Here is a 17,720-nt window from a genome sequence, read left to right as displayed (position 1 = left end):
CTGTATGGTGAGATCATGGCAATTTTTAATTCCTCCTTTTATGCTTTTTTATAGCGTCCCGATTTCATGAGTTGAACATATATTAATTTTGTAATTAGAAAAAAAACAACAAACACTATTTTAAAGCTAAATTTAATCATGGATTTTTCTTGTGTGTATCATCTAATCTGAAGGTCTAGGGGACGACGGAGTATGACACTGGCTGCCACCAAAAATATATCAGTTCAGTAAGAGTATATAGCGATGGTTGATATTATACTCCATTCAGGATCTAAACAGGCACATAACGTACTTGTGCTTCATTTTTAAGGCCCTTGACTGACAGCAGACCTATGATGGAATTATAGAGGCAGGAAGAATCCACCTCCACAGGAGCTGTTCTCTCTTTTGCACTTTCTCGCCTTTATTCTCTCTCACAGGGATTCAATTGGATATTTTGGCCCCAACGTTTTAATAGTAGTAGTGCTACCCCTTTTTCTGAATCATGTGATCCAAAGTGTTGGGAGGTGATAGGCACAAAACTCCCTGAATCTCTCTCTACTTTATTTAGCTAAGACAAAACTGGGCTTTCTAAAAAATTTAAAACTTCCGCCAGGAAATAAAAAGAAAAACCAAAGACAGATATTTTGAAACAGACATGCATCAAAGCACAGCCTTCTATCTTAATTCTGAAATCAGATCTTGGCATATTCCAGTACCCACACAAATTCTGCATTGTTGGTGAGAACCCGAAGGAAATGTTAGGATTTTGGCAATTTTTGACTATTCAGTTTTGTTACTGTGTTTTTTGCCCTCTTAGGAATTTATGTTTTCCCCAAAAAAAACATAATTCAAGAGCCCCAGTATCTGATATTAATGGACAAGTGGGTAACATGACAATACATTACTCTATGTTAAGGTCTTCAAAGAATCTGGCAAGGAATCTGGTGGAAAACTTTACACTTTTTAAATTAGTAAATTGCACTAAAACACATTTTTAATCCATACTTGTTTAATAGTACCATTTGACCCATATACTTGACATCATATTAGACAAAGTGATTGTACAAATTCTTGCTGAGGTTCCTCCAAATAAATTCTAACCAAAGACAGAAAGTGTCCAAGGGGCTTTGTCTATGGACACTTTTCCACCCTCGACTCTGGCAATACTGGTACTCAAACAACTTGCCCAAGTATAGTAAGGCCATTATCAGCTTTCTCTCCTCTTCCTCTCTCTCCTCCTCCACCCCTTCCTCCTCCTCTATCTCCTTCTATTTCTCTTCTAGGTCCCTGAAATTCCTCTGATCTTGGATGTATTACACATCCTCCTTGTAAATCTCCTTGTTAAGGCCCTTCAAATCTTGCTTGCCTTTTATACTGACCTTTCATAGACTCTCCTTCTGAGGATGTCTATGATTTAGGAATTCTGGAAACTTAGCCCTTACCCTTGAAGCATCTGTGGGTTTTGTAGAGTTCATCTGAAACATGCCTTTAACTGAGAATTGAGCTGACTGGTAAAATTCAGCTTTAAGTGATGCCCTGCGCAAGTTCTCACCAGAGACCCTGGGAATTGAATGACAGACATCACACTTCCTGGAGTCTGTATCAGTCACATTAGCACCCTCCGCTGGTTAGAATCTTTCAAGTCTCCTCTTTACAAATGTATGTCTCCTTTAAAGTTGCTACAGTCTGTATAAGGGATGTCTCCTAGTCTCAATTAATCCACAAATAAGGGAAAAGTAACATAGTATGAGTCCTGTGAACAGCCAAGCATTTTCTAGTTCAGTTTATACTCTCTGGTAACAAAGATCTTTACTAAATCCCTAAGGAGCTTCTAGGAAACAAATACAGTGGCCCTTTTTCAGCAGAGAAGTGGGAGGGGAAGAGGGGGCTTTGGTAGATATACCTCCCCTACTGCTTAATCCTCAAGTGACAATCTTCCTATCCTTCAGTTGTACTGTCTAGCTTAAGATAATCACACACATCATACACTTCAGTGAATTGATGTCAGGTGGAAAGGGTGGAGACAGAAGTCAGGAGATGTGAAGGGAAAGATCTTGGATGCAAGGGTGTGTCACAGAGGCATGCCTTAACCTTTTGTATTAGGGACTATCCAGCAACTACCTTGAGTTCAATTTTGTATTGTCCTGAGTCTAAATTGCTTGCGGTAATAATTGTTAGAGCCTGAAATAGGTTACCGACATGATAGGTTCCTTGTCTTTTTTAAATGTCAGAATCTTGAATCATACCTATTGACACTTATCTTCCTGAGGCTCCTGAGTCCATCAAGTGTGTGCAGATTTCATTTTGGTTAATTTCATTGTTTTCCAGCTTTCATCTAAAACTGCCCATTGGCATTTACCTGCCAGGGTGCAGGTAGAACATGTGAAGCCACATGAGTTGATAAAGGACATTTGTTCCTACCAATTAGAAAATAAGCTACATTGCTTCTGGGTAGGAATTCCATACACATTTTAAAAAGGAAGAAAAAAAAAAAAAAAAAAAGGAAATGCCCAAAGAATTTTTTCCCTGCAGAACTTAATTTGATTCATTAAATGGCTGAAAATTCTTCCACCAGAAAATCAATTTTCTAGTGGGACATCAGGCCGGGATGGGGCAGATCACCAGAAAGAAAGACTCCAAGAAACCAGAGAAAGAAGGATAAAAGAGAAAAAATCATGTGTCCACACAGACTTTTATTTTTGGTGTTTCTAAATTTGAATGTGGGCTCATCCGTATCACTGGAGATCCCTAGTCAGAATTCTCTTATTTTGTGTCTTAAAGAAATCTAGTGATGATTTTTAAATAACCTAAAGCAGAGATCTTTATAAAATTTTTTGAATAATTGAGTTGGCATTCCAGGTAACCAGTACTGTAATATCTAGATTTGAAATTGACATTTTTGGTAGTGGGAGGAGAGGGGGGCTGCATCAGCAAAATGTTTACTACTCTGTCCTCTTTCTTTCATACTGTGTAATTTTGAGAGCTCTTAAACCATGATAAGGAAGTAATTATTCTTCCAGTTCCTCTAAAGATCTAACTAGAGGGCATCCATCTAAATAAACATTTCTAGGAATACAGGTTTAATGACCCAGGTAATTCTGATTGGAGAAATAAGATTTTACATAGATAGCTGAGGGAAGCAAGTAAAACCTTGTGGTGGGGGCGGGGGAGGGGGCGGGGGGCGGTTGGTTAAAGAAATGCAGTTTCTAGGGGGTGGGAGACATGGTTTCTCCATTCTTTTCCGCACCCACAGCCCCAGATCTGTGATCAGTGTGTGTCTATGATGTACATGAAATAAAACGAGTGACGCCAGCTGCGGGGGGACCGAGGCAGGGCTCTGCCTGGCCCTTGGGGAGCCGGGCGCCCGGCAGTCACTCAGGCTCTAAGATAAGGAGCAGTGAGGCGCTGGGCGAGGACAGGGCTCCTCCCGGCCTCCCCAGTAGTGCGGCTCGAATCTTCTGAAGCTGCCAGTTGCCAAATGAAATCTGAAACCCAGGGCTGCGTCTGAGGGTTGGCCCGGCTCAGTTGTTCCAGCCTCTTGTACTGTACATTTACACATTCACACACAGTCACTCTAACTTCTGGGACTCTTCTTTGCGCAACTGCTAGGATTTCTCAAGTGCATGTGGCAACTCAGTCCAGCTCCGGGTGGAAACCGGCGGGGCTTCGGAGGGTCTCGAAGGCCAGGGGAGCTGTCAAGCCTGCAGCGGGGACCGGGGAGGATCGCGGCGCAGGCGGCTGGGGGGAAACACCCACAATTTCCACCCCAGCCGCAGCTCCTTCTGCCGCCGCGTATTTCTTCCAAAACTACAGCTGCGGAGCTACCAAGTGCATGGGCGCAACACTTCCCCTTATTGTGGGAAGTAAGGAGACTGCTCTCCCCCTTTTTTCTTTTCCTTTTTCCCCCTGGCTTGTCCTGGGGGCCTTTTTCTTCGGAGCAGTCGCCGTCCTCCGTCTGTCGTGCGCTCCGAGGAGGGTAGGTGACGCCGCGGGGGGGCGGGGGGGGGGAGGTGTGCTCCGGCGCCACCGCGGGAGGCTGGGACGCGGCCTCGCCTGCGCGTGGGGGCTGCGGGCACAGCTGCCTGCGACAGGGGCGGGGGCTGCAGGGGGCGAGGAGGGATCGCAGGAATCCCGTGCTGGTGCAGTGTGTGTGTGTGTGTGTGTGTGCGCGCGCGTACGCGCGTGTGTAGATGATGGGAAACAATGCTCTTTTATTATTTTTAAATGGATAAAAACAATGCAAGCTGGTGGTTCGCGCTTCTAAGCTTAAAAATAGAGGGAATTGAAAACTCTGTGCAGTTCACTTCCGTTAGTATCTATCCTCCCTTTCCCCGCTGCTTGTTTCTGCTGGTGTCTTATATCAATATTATAAGAGTTTCCTAGATAACAGGCATACAGAGGTATGTTTTAATAATAACACTTTCATTGTAAACAGAGCGTTAGCGAATCTTTGGTGAATTTTAAGCCACCCAAAAGATTTTGTTTAGATTTTTTAAAGAGTAACTTTTCGAGGAGGTATCCAACCTCTTTTGAGGATAAATATGTAATATGTTCTAATTTTAAAAATACTTCTCATTTAAAAAATGTTTATTGTACAAGTCCCCAAGTAGAAAGGGGGAGAATATTACTCTGGATTCCTTAGAGATGTTAGGTTTTCAATACCAGCTAGTAATAGGGAGCCCAGAGTCCCTTGTAGTCTATGCATATATTAATTCATTTAAAATATCATTTCCAAGCTATTTCTGCTTCCCTTACAGTTTATATTACTCTTTTTTTTTTCTTTAAACCTAGCAAGACATTATTATTTCACCTCTTTCTAAAATGAGGGAAAAAAAATCATGCTGGGTATTTGAAATATAAAAGTTGTAAAGCGTCTGCTTATCCATAAGCAAAACAATAATATGTGTCACTGCGTCTGCTAAGTAGGACAAATCAATTGAAACCCAGCGATATTTACAGTAGAGGTAAGAGCTTTACTCAATTACTGAGAAGATGGACAGACAGATTAAATACAAGCAAGCTGCCCCCTGATTCTAATTAGAACTCAAAACCAACCCTTAAGGGCAAGAATGGATGTTGGTATTAAGCTGGATATCATAAAACATAAAACACACAGAATTAATATATTAGAAAAAGCCAGAAAACAAATATAAAGCCCACGTTAGACTTATTATGATCTCATTCTCCCTTTTAAATTTCTTAATACTTCCTCTTCTCTGGGGATAGTTCAACCCCCAAGGGAGCCCAATGATACAATTCCCCTTTTTGTCTTCCCTGAGTGCCTGACCTTCAGGTAGCAAGTCGAGAAATCTGTTCTCTTTAGAGCCATTACTGAGTTGTCAGAGAATTCACCTTAGACATCTTGGAGGACTGAGATATTGACAAAACCTTAAAATAAATAAAATCCTCCTTCCATTCAGAGGAGGTATGTTCTTGGTGGAAGACCTTTAAGTGGGAACAAGGGAAAAACCTGTGAACTTTTTCAGATCTGGAATTTAGTTTGAGATGTATGTAAGGAATACACAACTAGAGTGATAAAAGGAAGGAGAATCTGTAATCCTTTCTACATGTGAAAGGCTGTTGAAACTCAGTCTGTCCTTGGCAAATAACTGTGGTATTTGGTTTTATTACTTAATCTCAGGGGCTTGGTTTTGAGAGGAGAATGGTTTCTCAGTTATGTTCTTCTGGGCTGTATATACAGTGAATCTGAACCATTTTGAAAATAAAGACTTGAGTAAGTGGGGAAGAGTTGCGTTCTCAAGAAAAATAATCCCTGCAGAACAAATAGCAATGCACCCTTCCAGACAAGAATATAGATTTAAGTGTAAAAGTGGGAAGGAAGTGTTCTGGACTGAAATTTTCAGTGAAATCCTTTCAGGTTTTGCTCAGGATAGCAATGGCCAAAGCTCTGAGAATTTTCATCCTCATGGTTTTATTTACTGTGTGATCTTGGGCTCTCTAGGGTGAGGGTGTGGGTTAAGGGAAACAGGGGTGTGGTGGGGCAGGAAGGGCAAGGAATGTGCAGCAGGTGGCACTGAATAGTTTGAGTCTGTTTATTTTGCTGTCTTGGTCAAAGCCGAGTTGTTGTTTACCAACAGTGCCCTGAATAGTTTTGCTGTGACCTACTGGCCCATTGAAGTGTGTTTCCTCTCTGGCTCTGTCAGTGTCCAGGTTGGTTTCTCAAGGCTGAAAGTAGGTGGTGCCACTACAAAGTCCAGGCCATGCATTTGGTCACTGTTCTTAGCGTTTGCAGTGCTGTAGGACCGTCTTTGTTACCTGTGCTTATTCTCCTGTGATTTTTCTGGCCAATGTTGAAGGGTTCTTTTCCCATGAGTTGAGCTTATGTAATGCTGATTCCTTCTTTCTGCCTTGTTTCAATTTTTGGTAAAGCCGAATGCCTTGGAAAAATAAGATGGGGGAGGTGGATAGAGCCCCAGCTTGGAGCCCAGTAAGGAGGAACAGCCACCCAATTGGTCATACATGAGTGTGGAGAAGCTTGATGATAATGAGAACCTGAGGTATCCATTCTATCTTGATCACACTTTACTGAGGAAAAAAGCAGAAGAGATTTAAAATAAAAAGATGCATGTTTACACTTAAACTTGTGGTTAAAGGATTAATATTTCTCCCAGATGGAGAAAGGTATTTAAAATTAAAGTCGTAAATAGGCAACTTAGTCATGAAGTTAATGCTCTTCATGTGAAGAGTTGGAACTTCATATTGAGTCTTGCAATGGTAACCCATCTGTCTTTGCTATATGAACTCAAACTTTACAAGATTATGATGGTTTCAGCAGCTAAGTAAAAGCACATTTGGAAGTGGAGGGATTCTTGTGATAAAGACTCAAAGAGTGTTCAGTTTTCAGAGGTTACTATGTACATGTGTGCTTTTAAGCAGCATCTCCATTCTACTGTGGCATTGCCACAATTAATCTTTATAAAGTGCAGATCTAATTGTATAAGTCCCTTGTTCTAAAACCTTTGATAGATCCCAAAGATCCATAAAAGTAACTTTAAACGCTTTAGTATAGCAACTAAAAGCTCTTCAAAGCCCTTCCTTTTTAGTTTTGTCTTCCTACACAAGGGCCTCTCACTCTTCATACTTCTGATTTCTTGCTCCTGGGTTTCATTCTCCTGGAATGCCCTCTGCCTGGAAAGCCCCTCTTGATTATTGGTGGTCCACTTCAAGTGGAACTTCCTTTGGAGGACTTACCCAATTCTGTGCAGGGAGAATTAATCATTTCATCTTATCTGCTTCCATGATGTTTTAAACATACTGTGAATAATTATTTTAATAATTTTTATGCAACCCCCCAACCCACTACAGTGAGTTCCTTAATGAGTGTATTGGTGGTGAGGGAACCACCTGCATCTCGTGCCTAGCACAGTGTCTGAAACACAGTCGGCATCTGTTAATGTTTCCTAAGTGAATGAGCAAGCAAAGTCATGAATGAAAAAAGCAGTGGTGGACTCCAATTTATGCAGGTAGTTATTTCCCCAAAGTTCATTTCAAAAATGTCTATTTGGACTCAGGGTTCACTTTCCAAAAGTGACAGTGCTACCAAACATAATTCACTTTCCAGACCAGCCCACACAAGCCTATTTAATTCCTAGAATAGATGAAATTTTGTGCTTTTGCTATTCTAAAGTAAAAGCAAAACAAAACAAAATCTAGTGTGGAACCATTTTTCCTTTTTGAAATTACAAAATACACTTGAGTTTAAAGAGAGTAGAAGCAGTTAGAATAGCTATACATTTTCCACAATTGTTTTTTATATTATACTGTAAAATCTGTAATCTGCCAGATCCCAGTGGGAGGTCCTGGATTTAGCTGTGAGGACTAATAATGGATTCTGTTGCCTGTGGAATGGGCAATAATCTTAATTAATAAAACAAAATAGAAATACTAATTTTGCTTATTTAATAATTATCTTGAGTGCTAGTGCTTGAGGGAATCAGATTTAACTAAAGGGGAACGTGGAGGTGGAAGGAGAGGAGGAAATTCGGAAGGGCACCTACTTTCGTTTTATTGATTTTTTTAATTATATTGGTTTTGTTTTCATCTCATTTGAGCGTTTACGCTCAAAGTTGCTTCCTGGAAAAACTTTGTTTTTGTCTGCAGTTATTGCTGCTGCCTAACCTGTAGAAGGGAGGTGAGGGTTACACTCCCTTTGAGCCAAAATACAAATGGGCTTATTTCATTTTCAGGGCGGTGATACTTTTGTCACTTGCATAACTGCCGTTTAGCATGTGGATAATTTGTCAATAAAGGATGCATAATACTTGTGTTTCAGGCACTATCCAGGGACCATATATAGTTCAAGTTGCTCAAGTTCCTCTTTATATAGTATCTCTGAGAAGACTGGAAGAGCAACCATTGATATTTAAGAGTAATAGTCTACTCAGCTTTCTAAATCTTCCATGTTCTCTATTTTTATCAAATTATATGACTGGAAATTTACCTATCCTAATCATATTATAACTCCTTTTTGTTACATTGTCTTCATTCACTATGCTTTAATATAATACTTTTTATTTTTTACTGGGAGTCAATAGAAAAGAGATGGACTCCATGGAAAACATCTTGGCACTTTTTGTTATGTATTTCAATATTCCTTATATAAAGATCTCTATAAATTCATCTTTGCCTTTAACCACTTTAAAAGTGTGTCTCTTCTGATTAACTAGTGTTGTTTCTTTTCTTAGAAGAAAAGAGGCTAAAAATCACCATGTTTCTCATTTTGTCTTGTCACCCAAGAAACTCAGAACTAAATTTGATGCACAGTTGTACCCTTGTTGAGGTTTTCTAATGACATGGTTTGCATCCTTTTAGCCTTACTTTAATGCACTTAACATACCCCTACCTTTTAACTAAGTTAAAAGTTAACTCAAATCCATTATGGAAATAGACTGAATTACCTCCACTTTTTTTTTTTTTTTTTTTTTTACTTTTTTAAGACATGTAGTTCAATATTTATAAAATTCTATTTTGTAGTTTTAGTATTTCAGAGCCAATAATTTTTCCAGATTATTTTTTGTGGTTCCTTGAAACATTCTAGGTACTGATTTTATACTCCCTGATAGATAAAATGGGCTTGCCTCAAATTTACATTTCTTGAAAACCTTAGAAAGAAAATCATATCCAGGTAATTTTGAAAGTAGGTACTTAAGACCAAACATGTGAGTTCTTTTCAATATGCATATCATAAACGTACAGAAGAGCGCCCTCAGGAATATCTCTGAGAAGCAGAAGAGAAAACTTTCTTTTTCGTACAAATGAAAGCTATCAGTAAATTGAGACTAAAGTCATAATTAGGATCTGTAATTAGGGCTGTATTCTGCCCATCAAATTGAGTCCTCAGAAAAGATAGTAATTTTTCAAATTTCCTGAGGGGAAATAACTCATTTTGTCCTGAGTTTTTCTCTTGCCTTAAGTCACATAGACTTTCATAATAATAAGCACTCTAATGAATTAAGTACCTACTGAGTATTGGGTTGGCCAAAAAGTTCGTTCAGGTTTTTCCGTAATGTCTTATGGAAAAACCCAAACGAACTTTTTGGCCAGCCCATACCAAGCACTCCATGAGATTTTTTAACATACACTACTTCTAATTCTAGAAATAGTTAGAAATAATTAATAATTCTAGAAGTAAACTATATTATATCTAATTCAGATATATTATTCCCACTGTATGAGGAAGTTTAGGCTCAAAGACGTAAAACTTACTCAAGACATTATAGTTAGTAAGGCGTATGGAGTTGAGAAAAACAAATCTATCTGAATCCAAATACCCTGCTATTTCTAATATACCACCTCCTCTCAGTGCTCTTCTCTTCAATAGTAATTTTAGAATGATAATCTGTGTTTCAATGAGTCTGACATACAGTATAGACCCTGGTCCCAATATGGCCTCCAGGAACTGGCCTTGAAGTTCTCCTGCAGGTCTTTTAGATGACATTCTGGTGCCAATAAGTTGAGGCCCCTGGGATGGATTGCCACCATCAGGGTTCTCTCATGAGAAAAGAAGCTCCCTCTACTATAGGCTGGTAACTGAATCAATCTATAGTGATTGGCTTGACCAGACTTTACTTCTAGTGAGAGGTAAACAGCAAAGATATGGTCCATGAAACTACAATGATGTATCCTTATTGTTTAATTCCCAGACGTTTACCCCAAGGGCAAGTAATTTATTTGTGAAATGATCCCAGGAAACCCCAGGTAAGGGGTGGGCTTCTTTTTTTTAGGCAAAACGTCTTATGAGAAGTTTTATATGTCAGTACTTTCTATATGTCAGTACTTTTAATATTGGGTGCATCAAATTATAGTAAAAAGATGACTATAAAGATGCAGCCCTTGTATTTTCATGAACAGTGCACTGTATTACAGTAAACCAAGTTTATATCCACCACTAAGTGTGCCCCAGGAACACTGTGAGCAACAGTTGGAGGTGGCAGAGAGAGAAGGGGGCAGGTGGTCCTAGAGCTGAGGACTAGAGACCCAACTCAAAAAGCTGAAATAAATAAATAAATAAATAAATAAATAAATAAGTAAATAAATATATACATATATATATATATATATATATTTTTTTTTTTTCCAGGAACCTCCATACTGTTTTCCATAGTGGCTTTACCAACTTTTACATTCCCACCAACAGTGTAGTAGGGTTCCCTTTTCTCCATATCCTCACCAACATTTATTATTTGTTATTTTTTTGATGCTAGCCATTGTGACCGATGTGAGGTGATATCTCATTATGGTTTTGATTTGCATTTCCCTGATGATTAGTGATGTTCAGCATCTTTTCATGTGCCTGTTGGCCATCAGAATGTCTTCTTTGGAAAAATGTCTATTTAGGTCTTGTGCCCATTTAATCATTTTACCATTTTTTATATTGAGTTGTATGAGCTCTTTATATACCTGGGTATGTATTTGAAGAAAATAAAAACATTAATACGAAAAGATATATGTACCACAACGTTCATAGCAGCATTATTTACAATAGTCAAGATATAGAAGCAACCTAGGTGTCCATTACAGATGAATGGATAAAGAAGATGTGGAGTATATACACAATGGAATATTATATAACCATTAATAAAGAATGAGATTTTGCCATTTGCAACAACATAGATGGACCTGGAGGGTATTTTGCTTACTGAGGTAAGTCAGACAGAGAAAGACAAATACTGTATGTTTTCACTTATATGTGGAATCTAAACAAATAAAACAAATGAAAGAATATAACAAAACAGAAACAGACTCACAGAGAACAAACTAGTGGTTACCATTGGGGGAGCAGAAGTGGGGCCAGATAGGGGAAGAGGATTAAGAGGTACAAACTACTAGGTATAAAATAAGACATGAGGATGCAATGTACAGCATGGTGAATATAGCCAATATTTTATAATAACTTTAAGTGGAGTATAATCTATAAAAATATTGAGTTCACTATGTTGTAAACCTGAAACTAATATAACATCATAAATTGACTATACCTCAATTAAAAAGTAAGAAAAGAAAAAGCTAAAATATAGAAGGAAAGGATTATTTCTCTGGGGGTAGCAACCGAGAAGGGGAGAAAAGTGGAGTTAGTGGTGGCAGTGCTTACTGGGCACACAGAAATGAAATGGGCAATAGGGAAAGTAATTTCAAAGCTAGTCTTTCTCAAGAAAGGAGCATTTATCACAGAACTGTTGGAGTGCATCTCACTCCTATCTGTAAAGATACCTAGAGAAAAAAGTTCTCCAGCCTCCTTGAGGTGTCATCTTTGATTATTTTGTGTTGTGAATATCTGGTTTTAAAATTTCTTATATGAAGAAACTTCTAGCAAGAAAAGATGAGCTAGGGGAGTCAAAGGAGCCTGATGTTATCTTGTTGCACCTAATTGCATAAAACTACATGAGTACTCATAAAAATCATGAGTACATGATTTAGCCACATGAGTACCAACTTCAGAATTCCGTTTTGGTTTTTGTATCCCATTATGGTTTAATTGTTACTGTGAAATGGTCAAGGGCGGTGCCAACAATTTTATACAAAGGCATCTATGGGTATACAGAAGGACTAGCCCTCTCACATTTGTCATTTGCTGATTAGAGATTTCATACTTTGGTAACAACTCACAATTTCATCATGGAATAACTTTTCTGTGTCTACGGGGTTAGGCTCAAGTTGGGAGGTTCTGTGAGGGAGGCTTGAATTTTGGTGCCTAGAAACAGGTGGAGGTTACAAGGAATTATCTGGGTGGGGAGCCCTGAGAACTCCCACACAACAGATGGAGCTGCTGGAGGAGGATGGATGGGAGAAGGGGAGAAGCAAGGTCACAGGATAATAAGTGTCAGAAGCCAAGGAATCAGGAGAAAAGGCAAATTCGGAGATAGTACTGGAAAGTAGAAGCCAAGGGAAGCGAGGCAGTGTATGATGTGACAAATGAGTCAGTTTCTGTGTCTAACAATAGGTAACAATTATTGAAGACTTACTATGTGCTAGTTATGCCAAACTCCTGTCCTGGGTTATCTCCTTTAATCCTCGAGCTCCCACATCAGTAGGACCTATTATCATCTCTCTTTTATAGATGGGAAAACGGAAACTTGGGGAGTCAGTAACTTACCAAAGTCACACAGCCACTAAGTGGTAGATCTGGGATTCAAAAGTAAAATATCTTACTGTGAGATATTATACCATACTTTATCATTATAATCTGGAATTAGACCTATGTTCCAACCTGGCTCTGATACACACAAGCCCTGTGACCTGGGGCAAGTTGTATTAACCTCCTTGAACCACAGATTTCCTCTCTGTGAAAATGGGCATTTAATAATACCTACTCCATAGTATTGTTATGGGTTTTTAGTTTATGAAGTGAGCATGCAAAGAGACTTGAAGGCTATCTAGCATCTGGTAAATGTCAATACATGTCAACAGTTATTATTAAATGATGAACATGGGATTCCTGAGCAGTATTTTTCAAACTATAGGTCTTGCTCTATCAGTGGTCATAAAATCAAGTCAGTGGTTCATGACCAGTGTTTCCTTTTAAATGAAAAGGGATAGAACAGGATGGAATGGAATAGAAAAAAAATCAGTGTTCATTATATATAGTAAAAGTAAGAATTGTTTCATGTTTTAACTTCCTTTTTTTGTGTGTGTGCGTGTATGCACCTCACACACTAGGTAAAAATGAAAAATGTGCTTCTTATTATTGATAACTGTAAAAATAAAGTATTTTTAAAATCCTTTAAAGTATCAGTTCAGAGTGTGGTCCCAAGACCAGAAGCATCAATTTCACCTGGGAACTTGTTAGAAATGCAAATTACTGAGACCCACCTGGGCCCAGCAATTTGAGTTTTTTAACAAGGCCTCCAGGTAATTAAGGACCATTACCTATTCAAAAATGGCATTTGGAAATCATGATAAAATTAGGTAAGGATATATCTAAATGACTTGAGTGGTTAAAAGTATATGTTGTCTTATATTGACTAAAGATGTTAATTCTCCACAAAATGCTGTTTTGTGTTGTGTGACTTTAGTTTTGTGTAGTCTTTTCTCCTATTTTTTCTATGCTGCCTGCTCGTGGCGCAGGTGGGTGAATCCCACAGAAGTCGATTACTTTATATGTAGAAGGACATTGAGTAGTTAGATCCTGTACTTTCTTCTAGAACTACAAGATAAAAGTTTAACATTCTTTGCGAGTAGCCCAGAGCCCTGAATATCTAAGTTGTGTTCAATTTGAAACATTTTAATGATAATAGTCCAGATGCCTGAACAGCTGTAAAACTGGGAATTAAATTAAGAACTCAAAAAACTGCATTCAGTATTTTACTAATTGAGATATTTATTTTGAAAAGCACATACAGACAAGAGATTGGCAGTCTACTGATAGTTAATGCAACACTGATACTGATGGTAAACAACAAAAAAACATTTTGGGAAAAACGGAAGTCATAAATTTTTATACTGGGTTGTTTTTTCCCATTAATGAACACAATGAATGTATTTAAGATATTTATTGACTGTATGCCATTACTTTAAAGAGAAAGCAGGCAATATTGCATTGACTAGCCTTTGTTCATTATTGTGTTTTACTGTTGCATTTGGTTTTTGGTCGGAGGGTGTATTTAAGACTTAAAACAATTCTGTTTGAAAATACAGCATCCAGATTCACTAGAAAAGACTTGAGGACTTTTCCATTTTTTTTTTTAAAAAGAGTATTACCTTGGATTTTTAAAAAACAGCTTTTCAATAGGTACATATTAACTTTTCTAAAAGTAAGTTCTTAGTGGTGTGTGAAAATATTATTCAGGACAGAATTGTCAGGAAAAAAAAGAGTTTCAGGCGTAAGAAAGTCAACCTTCTGGCTCACCACAGGTAAAATTTTATATTTAAACAATGGCTGGAGAGATGTTTCAAAAGATCCTTCTTTACTTTGTAATCTACGGTTTGGGGAGAGTGGAAGGGAAGGGAACTAGGAAGAGGTGGGCTCTGATACTGCTTCTGGTATTAATTAGCATCTGTGAACTCAGGCAAATCATTTCGTTTTTCTGGACTTTAGTCTCCTTATCTATAAAATAAAGGTGCTCGAGTTAATACTTTCTAAGATGGTTCCAGCTTTGAAAAAGTCTCTGTGGCTAAATAGTAGTGTTCCTTTTGAACAATTTTGATAAGAGTGTGGCTATGTGTGTAATTGACAGGGCTCTGAAATTTAGATGTTTGACTTTATAGAGGAGTAAGGATCTGGAAGTCTGTAGATTACATGATAAAGTTTAGCCTGACCTTTCCTTGTGCCAATGGGCTAGTTTTCATCAGCTGTGGGTCTGGGGTCGTGGGTTATGCCATTCACTAAGAGGCTTTTGAAAATGCATGAGGGTATTTTGGTCATAACAGTGACTGGGTGAAGCTACTGGCAGTCAGTGCCCAGGGGTCAAGAATGCCCTGTGTCTTGCAATGTGTGTGACAGTCCCTCACTACAAAGAATTTTCTTTCCCCAAATGCCAAAAACATGTCCATTGCAAACCAGAAAATAAAGTTAAAAGATTGAGTTTTAACTCCATATTTTATAAAGTCATCTGGGAAATGGTAATGAAGTCATGATATACCTTCTGCTGTTTCAGTAACACAAATGCAAACACTGTCTATTCTTAGATGACAACTGGTGTTTATGGTGCATGGGGGAGGACAGCCTCCAGCTCTCTGCACTATATATTGACTATGCAGTAAGAAAAGCAGTGAAATCTCAGCTCTGTTAGTACAGGGTGCAAATATAACTTGAAGGCATACTAGGAATAGTCCCTTTGAGTATGAAATTACTAGTTTCCGAATAACAGCCGTATTTTTAATGAAATCACTTACAGAAGTTGCCATTCAGTGGAATGAGACATTTCTTGTGTTCAAATAAATGCCATGATGAAGGCATTCGATACACAGATTTAATTCTCTATGATAAGAAATATCACTTGCTTAACAGCTTTATACATGATGGTGAGTGACATGAATACTTCCTGTTTCTCCTCTGGCCTCCTTCTGCACTTGGGTTGGCCTTGTATATTCTGGGTCAGATTAAGGGTAGAGCCCATTCAGCAAGAGTGACTCATCCAGGGCCTTCTCAAGAACCCTGGTAACGTTTTCAAATTTGACATAAACTTTGATTTGGAATCATTTAAATCGCAGGATCATTTTCTTAAAATGCTTTTCTCTCTTCCATCTTCCTTCTTGTGTTTGTCAAGTCCTTGGTTTATTAATGTGTATATTTTTAAACTACTGCTTATATTCAGCTCTCAGATACTGTGAGGATAAAAGGTGTTGTATGGGTAAAACTGTTGTCTAGCAAATCAAAGCCAACTTGATATTTTCCGGGAGTGAAAGGGAACCCCTGCTTCTCCCTTCTTTGGTGAGTTTGGGCCTTAATACCTCTGCAGGAGAAGGGGGAAAGGGAGGTGAAATTGAAATGTGTAACTTTTCCTATAAATTTGGTAAAAATTTAGATTTCAAGATAGGATTGAAATTACAGAATTAAAAAAAAAATTTCTTTTGGGTAGTGTTTCATGTTAATTATCTATTCTGGGCCTCTGCAATTAACAAATTATAAATTACACACTACATTCCTCTTAGAATGAATTTATTGGACATTGGGACAAAAACCCACTTAGAAAATAGCTATAACCATCTTATCTCAATCTTTTAATATGGGAAATGAGTCCAAATGATCTAGGTGATTTGCCCCAGAATACCGAGTCAGGAAAAGGCAAACCAGACTTGATTTTTGGTGACTTGTTTTTCTACCCCACTGTCCCATTTTTCAGAGGTCTTTCTCACCTGTGAGTTCCCTGAGACAATTAAACACAAATGCTAGCCTATGGCATCCACTGCATATAATGAATTACCTCCTCTGCTCTGCAATTAGAAGGGTACTAGTTAAGTACCATCTGGCAAAACTGTGAAAAGAGTCACTCATGATTTTCTGTGTTCTATTGATTAGGTGAGGAATTATGGCTGAGAAAAGAGCAAGTGAATCTGTAACGTTTTAAAAAGCATTCTTACAGAGTCCAGAGTAACCCTAAAGGCAGCTGCAAAATTACCATATTAAAATCAAGGTGTAACTGGTAATACATTCTGTTTTGGGTTACATTTTTAATCTAATTCCTTGTAATAATGTTAATGACATTGAATCCATTTAATATGAATATTCTCAATACACTGTAGATTTTCATTCAGTTCAGTCTTCAAACCACACTATAATTGTACACTGTTCTCTTATTTTATGTTTTCATATTCCTGAAAAAGAAAGAAACAAGTAAGCCTGATGGTATATTATCAGCTAAGAGATTTCATGCAGAAAACAAAAACAAAAATTAAAAAAAACCAAACAGGTTAATCTCCTTAAGCACTGCCTTGACAGGCCAAATAATCGTTGAAGGTGAGTGAGAGAATGGAGGAGGGGGAAAAAGAGGCTTTGGCTAATGGTAACTGCTGTGTAACGCTGAGAAACAGGGAGAGTTCTTTCTGTGCAGTGCTTTTTTTCTCTCTCTGTTTGCGGTCCCATCCTCTACTGTTTAATTTGTGGAACATTCCAGGGAGTATCCTTAGCTCCCCTGACATGAGCCTGGGACTGAGGCTTGAAGGCTCTGAGGGAGTCCTTTCGGAAACACGGGAGGACGAATAGAGCATGTGCCATGAGGCACATAGCTCAGCTGGTTGAGAGGGACTCCTCGGGAACAAGGTGAGACCTTTGTGCCACTGAGCTGTGGGATGCCAGATCATGTGGCTCAGGGCACCTTTGCAGGCAGTTCTGAAAAGTGTATAATGCTATCTCAGAAAAGTGGGGTTACTTCGATATCACAAAAGAGAAAATACTAAATGCTTAGTCTTCCTTCAGACGTTTGCAGGCAGCTCAGTGGTGTCACATTGGGACTCGGCTTCTAATATTTTTATTTTCAAGCGAGAATAGGATACTAGTAGCTTTATGAGGGTTAGTCCTTATTTGTTTAGCAAATCACACTGAGCAAATGCATAGCAATAATAATAGTGGCCTATTTTTTATTGCTGTTTTCTGTTTGTTTGAGGTAATAAACATTTTCTTAATGTCTTAGAAAGAGCCATTAAGGAAAATAAAATTATATTGAACTGTTTTATGGAAATGCCAAGCAACTTGTGTATGATATCATTTATGAGCTTTATTATTAATGTGAAATGCTAAAATAATTCAGAAAGAATAATATGTAAAGGTCATATTACCATGA

At 38.3% G+C, this 17,720-nt stretch overlaps 1 protein-coding gene across 2 annotated transcripts in view; it reads left to right on the top strand.

Annotated features, from left to right (window-relative positions):
• Positions 1 to 3,584: 3,584 nt before the first annotated feature.
• ARHGAP24 (Rho GTPase activating protein 24) overlaps positions 3,585 to 17,720 on the top strand; it is a 528,172-nt gene continuing 514,036 nt past the window's right edge. Inside the window, exon 1 of one of the 2 annotated variants that reach the window (XM_059922688.1) lies at positions 3,585 to 3,958. The gene's annotated coding sequence lies outside the window, so the exon portion shown is untranslated. Of the gene's footprint in view, positions 3,959 to 17,183; positions 17,201 to 17,720 lie in introns of those variants that run through there. The other variant, XM_059922690.1, reaches the window with a different exon arrangement.

This window comes from Balaenoptera ricei, chromosome 5, assembly GCF_028023285.1.
Source record: "Balaenoptera ricei isolate mBalRic1 chromosome 5, mBalRic1.hap2, whole genome shotgun sequence".
Lineage (NCBI taxonomy): Eukaryota > Metazoa > Chordata > Mammalia > Artiodactyla > Balaenopteridae > Balaenoptera > Balaenoptera ricei.
This window is presented reverse-complemented; position numbering and strand designations above follow the sequence as displayed.